This window comes from Macadamia integrifolia, unplaced genomic scaffold (genome assembly GCF_013358625.1).
Source record: "Macadamia integrifolia cultivar HAES 741 unplaced genomic scaffold, SCU_Mint_v3 scaffold2289, whole genome shotgun sequence".
Classification (NCBI taxonomy): Eukaryota; Viridiplantae; Streptophyta; class Magnoliopsida; order Proteales; family Proteaceae; genus Macadamia; species Macadamia integrifolia.
The window spans coordinates 46,852-53,679 of record NW_024868617.1 but is presented as its reverse complement, the minus strand read 5'-3'; the positions used below and the strand labels follow the sequence as shown (position 1 = coordinate 53,679).

The following is a 6,828-nucleotide window of genomic DNA, read 5'->3' as shown; positions in this document are numbered from 1 at the left end:
ATTCAGAATGAAAATCAATATCAAAATAAGTCTTAATGGAATCTGGGATTTCTTAAAGCATATGAACTTCCTCCTCATGGGGATTTGGTTGCTTACCCGACCTAAAGACATTAAAATTCACAGAAGTGTTGCCAAAAGAAAGTTTCATGGTACAGTTCCTGCAATTGATTATGGCATTACTGGTGGCAAGGAACGGGCTACCAAGAATGATTGAGATCTACTCCCGAATGTTGGTAACTGATTGGGTGTCTAAAACAATAAAATCAATAGGGAAAATAAATTCCCCCACCTTAAGTAAGACATCCTCAACCATCCTTTTTGGAATCTTAACAGACCTATCTACCAACTGAAGAGTAGTTCCAGTGACTTTCAATTCTCTCAATCTTAGTTGCTTATGCACATGGTAAGGCAAAAGATTCACACTTGCACCAAGGTCAAATAAGGCAAGCTCAATGTAGGTGTTGCCTCTGACACAAGCTATGGTAGGGCTCCCTGGATCCTTATACTTGATGGTTATGGGTTGAGTAATTATGGAACTAATGCTTCCTACCAAGAATGCCTTTTTGGGTACACTAGTGATACGTTTGTGAGTACACAATCTTTTAGGACCTTTGCATAGGCGGGGATCTGGGATATGGCATCCTAAAGAGGGATGTTCATTTCTACCTTTTTGAAGATTTCAAAATTTTTTCCATGGAAGCAATCTTCTTTTTGTCTACCAACCGATTAGGAAAGGGGACAGGAGGAACATAAGGACTGTTAGGATTTTTATCTTTTTCAAAAGAATCATGTTTGGTTTCCACAACCAAATCATATTTAGTTGCTTTAGGTTCATCAGAAGAACCTGGAATAAGAGGCACACTTGTGTCCTCAATAGAAGGAGAATTAATAGGAGTAATAAATGGGGAAGATTTAGAAACACTCTGTTGGTACTCTCGGCCACTCTAAAGAGCATAAATAGCATTATATTGGTTGGAGCGCTCTTGTTGTGGACTCTTTTGAATTGAATTCTACTGATTTGGAACTGGTTGATGATTCATATTCACATTCCTGGGATTCTATTCAGGCTAACTAAGCATCTTTCCTTTTTCCCTTTCATGCAAAACATTAGCAAGTTGGGAGATTTGCTTCTCCGTGTTATGTTAGATTGTCATGAAAGTACTCATGAGAAGTTCGTCATTCAAGACAGGGGCTTGATGATGGTCCAATACGGGGCATTATGATCATACAAAAGGGGTTTGGAGTCACCACCTAGGATTATGGGCCTAGGACTTGAGGGTGGGTCCAATTCTTAAGAAAAGGGCCAAGAAGTTGGTCGTGTCTAGAGAATAGGGTACATGTCAGGTTGTAGAATTAGGAAGGTGTTAGGCACCCAATCTACCCGATTCAACCGGTCTTCCTACTAGATGCTTAAGAATGAACATTTTTCACAAAAGTAATTACATGTGTACAATAACAAAAGGTCAATAAAAGGTCTACATTATGCTAGTTTGGGGGAGAGATTATACCTGACTTAACCCCTGTTTTAGGTCAAGAGAGGTGTGTCCCTAACTAGTATTGATATGGGCTTTCTCATGAATTCTCCCAGCTCAGGGGAAGGTGATCTTGACCTCCAACTTCCTTTCTTCAGAGATGCTTACTGTGATGGTCTTCATATATTTGGACAGAGGTTCGGCTAGGGAAGAGTGATTCCCAACCTGCTAGGGAAAGCTGGTTCTGGGATCAGTATTTCAACTAGAAAATTTTGATAAAAGACTAAGACTATGGCAGACTTCAGCAGAGCTTCAGCTAGGGAAGGGCTACTAGAAGGCTAAGGCTGGGGTGGCATTTCGACAGGGCTTCGGTTAGAGAAGGCTACTAAAGGGATAAGGCTTAGATGGCACTTCAAAATTTGATTAGATTATGGGTCTGGTAACTGGCATCCCAGCACGAATCCCACAAATCTGCTCAACTAGAGAAGGGCCAAAGAAGGGCTAGGTAAGCCGAGGGATGGGCATAGAGGGGGTGCCAACAAGGGTAAGAGGGGGCCAACAAGGGCAAGAGGGAGATGGGATTAACTCACCCAAGGGAGGCAGGTAGGTATGCTAACTAAGTGTGTTATTGGGAGGTGAATAGGAGCCTATTTATAGAAATTTGAATCCCAAGGGTGAAAAAATCAATTTTCACACCCAAAGGCTAGTGGGACCGTGAGGTACGCTGGTAGGGCCGTGTGAGTTGCGGGGCCGTGGGGTACGTCGACTGGACTGCAGGGTACGTCGATCTTTGACGTATCATATATTATTGGAATCATGATTCCGAGCACTATCCATCTATATGGTCACTTTAGACCAGATTCCTTAGTGTATGTGATGTCATTATTGGACCCCTCTTTTCTCCGATTTTAGGGTTTCTAGGATTTCTAGATGTAGAGGGAGTGTGTTGGGGCAGGATTTCCTTAGTCAATTATCATCTCTGTAGATTGGAAGTGAAGTTCCACATCTATGACCCATGAGTCATCATAGTCGTGGGAGGGTGACAAAATTGGGTGTCTACAGAATGCCCCTCTTTGGCTAAGGCCTGTGCCACTACCGAAGGGCAAAGAAAAGAATGACCACATTATGTCACCCAGAGCATATACTGCCATCATCTTGCTCAAGGGTGATAGAGGTGCAAATGCCACAGGTAATATCTTTTAACTACTCAAAGTTTAGGATCTTACTTAGACCATCGATCGTAGGAAAGAAATTTGAGCCCTTTCAATCCTGCAAATGATGTTAGCATTTACCTGGAATTTGAATGGAAATCCTTATTCATAATGCTCTTGGGCCATCAATTGTAGGAAGGAATTTGAGCCCTCCCAATTCTGCAAGAGATGTTAGTAAACATAGAATCTTGATAGGCAATACTTTTCATGCCCTTTGATCAAAGGAGAGGGATTTGAGCCCTCTCAATCTTGTACAAGATGTTAGTACATATAATATTTAATTAGCAATCCTTATTCATGCCATTCTTGGACCATCAATTGTAAGAAAGAGATTTGAGCCCTCCTAATTCTGCAAGAGATGTTGGAATCTTGATAGGCAATCCTAATTCATGCCCTTTGATCGTAGGAGTGAGATTTGAGCCCTCTCAATTTTGTACAAGATTTTAGTACACATAGTATTTGATTGGAAATCCTTATTCATGCCATTATTGGACCATCAATTGTAAAAAAAAAAAAAAAAAAAAAAAAAAAAAAAGAGAGATTTGAGCCTTCCCAATCCTGCAAGAGATGTTGGTAAACATGGAATCTTGATGGGAAATCCTTATTTATGCCATTCTTGGATCATCAATTACAGGAAGGAATTTGAGCCCTTCCAATACTGCAAAACACATATCTTGTTTTTCCCTAGGCTAGGTCTCCAATCGTTGACCATTGACCTTGAAAATTGCACCTATGCTAGGGATCAATACCTCAACAGCACCATGAGTAAAAATAGTCTGCACAGCATAAGGACCATCCCAACGGAATCTCAACTTACCTCAAAAAATATGCAACCTAGAATTGTAAAGAAAAACCTTATCACCAGGTGTGAAAGACTTCCTAATGTCTATCATGAAAGGCCTTGGTTTTTGCATTATAAATCCTAGCATTGTCATAGGCATCATTGCGAAGCTCCTCCAACACAGCTAGCTAGAGTCTGCTATGAGTACTAGCAGTAGGCAATCAAAATTCAGCTTCTTTATAGCCCAGAACAATCTATGCTCTAACTCAACTGAAAAATGGCATGCCTTTCCATACATAAGGCGGTAAGGAGTTTGTCCAAGATCAGTCTTAAATGCAGTTCTGTGAGACCACAAGGAATCCACAAGTCTAAGAGACCAATCTTTACGATTAGGGTTGACAGTCTTTTCCAAAATTTGCATAACCTGCTTATTGGATACCTCAACCTGGCCACTAGTTTGAGGATGATAGAGTATAGCCAACTTATGGGTGATCCCATATTTCTTCATGAGGGCCTCAAATGATCTATTGCAAAAATGCTTGCCCCTGTCAAAAATGGGATAAATGATCCCATTATCCATCCATTTAAGTATTTTATTTTTTTTTTGAATGGCTTCCTTCATCACTAGGTTAGCTCTTCTCTAGTGGTCCGTTGAAGGTTTGGAACCCTCAATGAGGTGAATATTATGTTGAATAATAGAAGGGCTAATTCCTTTGATGTCAGTCATTATCCATACTATGGCTTCCTTATTTTCCTCTAGAAGCTCGATCAACTCTCCTCCTGACATGAAGTCAAATCAAAAGCAATGATGACTGGAAGAGTGTGATGCTTACCTAAGAAAGCATACTTAAGATTGGAGGGAAACTCCTTTAACTCAAGCTTAGGGGGTTCAACAATGGAAGGCTTAGGCATTAAAGTAGAAAAGGGTCCAATAGGCTCTATAGGTGGTTGGAAACTCTAAACCTCAGACATAATTCCCTCATCAAATTCCCCCAATTGTTCCATACACTCTTGAAATTCAGAATCAAAATCAACATCAAAATAAGTCTTAATGGAATCTGAAATTTCTTGGAGCATAAGAACTTCCTCCTCATGAGGATTTGGTTGCTTACCCGACCTAAAGACATTAAAATCCACAGGAGTGTTGCCAAAAGAAAGTTTCATGGTATCGTTCCTATAATTGATTATGGCATTACTGGTGGTAAGGAACGATCTACCAAGAATGATTGGGATCTGGTCCCGAATATTGGCAACTGGTTAGGTGTCTAAAATAATGAAAAAAATAGGGAAAATAAATTCCCCCACCTTAAGTAAGACATCCTCAACCATCCCTTTTGGAATCTTAACAGACCTAGCTACCAACTGAAGAGTAGCTCCAGTGGCTTTCAATTCTCCCAATCCTAGTTGCTTACAGATGGTAAGGCAAAAGATTCACACTTGCACCAAGGTAAAGTAAGGTATGCTCAATTAGGTGTGCCCAATGACACAAACTATGGTAGGGCTCCCTGGATCCTTATACTTGGCAGTTATAGGCTAAGTAATTATGGAACTAATGTTACCTGCCAAGAACCCCTTTTTGGGAATGCTAGTGATACATTTGTGCGTACACAAATATTTTAGGACCTTTGCATAGGTGGGGATTTGGGATATGGCATCAAAAAAAATGATGTTCACTGCTACCTTTTTGGAGACATCTAAAATCTTGTCCATGGAGGCATTCTTCTTTTTGTTTACCAAGCGATTAGGACAGGGGATAAGGGGGACATGAAGACTGTTAGATATTTTCTCTTTTTCGGAGGATTCATTTTTTGTTTCCTCAACCAAATCATCTTTAGTTGCTTTAGGTTCATCAGACGAACCTGGAACAAGAGGCACACTTATGTCATCAACAGAAGGAGAGTTAACAGGAGTAATAGATGGGAAAGATTTAGGAATACTCTATTGATACTCTCTACCACTCCTAAGGGCATAAATAGCATGACATTGGTTGGAGGGCCCTAGTTGGGTTTGACCTTGTACCACATTCAGTGATGCATAAGTTGGTGCTTGTGAACTAACAGGTTGATGCCTAGGGTTAGGTTATGGTTGACTGGGCAGTGTTCCCTTCTCCCTCTCACACAAAATTGAGACAACTTGAGTGAGTTTTCTTGTAAGATTTTGATGGCTTGTCATGAGGAGGGTCATATTCTTTTCCAGGTCACTTATTCTGCTTGCCTCTCTAGTGCTGGTAAACTCAGGGGATCGCTGATAAGATGATAGGAGAGGGGGCCTAGAAAAACTAGCCTCAGGTTCTACATTTAGCTTAGGAAAAGTATTTGGGACAAAAGGCTGTTAAACAAAGGGAGGCCTTTGGGGTCCAAGTTGACCTTGATTATGGAAATTGGGAGGCCCTGCTTGGTTGCTCTAGTTCCAGGAGAAATTTGGGTGATTTCTCCACCCTAGATTGTAAGTGTTACTACATAGATTGTAAGTGTTACTTTTATTGGAAGTGCCCCCAAAGGTTTTGGGGCATTCTTCTATAACATGTCCAGGGGACTAGCACCAATTACACATCTTAACCAAATTGGTTGATGATGGCTTTTTAGGAACAATAGCCTCAATCTTTTTGATTAGGCTATCCAAGTGGGCTTCCTTGGCAATTATCCCATCCACAAAATATCATTTCCCTCCTATGGTTCTTTCACTTTCTTGGGATGACTCCCACCCCGGGTTTTTTTGGCTAAGTCAAGTAAAAATTCCCATGCCTTTCCTTCATTCGTAAAGGATGTGAATCCCCCAGGGCACATAAACTCTATCATTTGTTTAGTTGGGTAATCAATACCCCCATAAATTATATGGCATAAATGTCATAAGTCTATGCTATGGTGAGGACATTCCTAGAGTAGATGCTTGAATCTCTTCATAAGTTTGGGAAAGAACTCACTAGGCTTTTGCCTAAACTGAAGGATATCACTTCTAAGCTTATTGGTCTTATGAGTTGGGAAAAACTTCTCGAGGAAAACAACTGTGAGTTGTTCCCATGTGGTTATGGAATTTATGGGTAACCCATACAACCACTTCTTAGCTTGGTCTTTCAAGGCAAAAGTGGTGAACCTAAGCTTAATAGCATCATCAGAAAGCTATTGGATCTTAATTAGAACACATACCTCTCCAAATTCCCTGAGGAATAGGTATGCATCCTCAGAGGTCAGCCCATGGAAGTGGGGCAACATAGTGATGTACTGAGATTTGAGCTCAAAATTAATGCCATGGGCTTGTGGTAGAACTATGCAAGAAGGTTGGGCTACTCTGGTAAGGTAGAACCTATCTTTCAGAGATTTAGGTGGAGGGTTTTACTATTAGTCTCCCATATTGAAAGGTATTG

The 6,828-nt window shown here is 40.7% G+C and overlaps 1 non-coding gene across 1 annotated transcript; it reads left to right on the top strand.

The window, feature by feature from the left end:
- The first annotated feature begins 6,320 nt into the window (after positions 1-6,320).
- LOC122066203 lies at positions 6,321-6,427 on the top strand. The gene has a single exon (XR_006136280.1). It is a non-coding gene; the product is annotated as a small nucleolar RNA R71 (small nucleolar RNA).
- Positions 6,428-6,828: the final 401 nt, after the last annotated feature.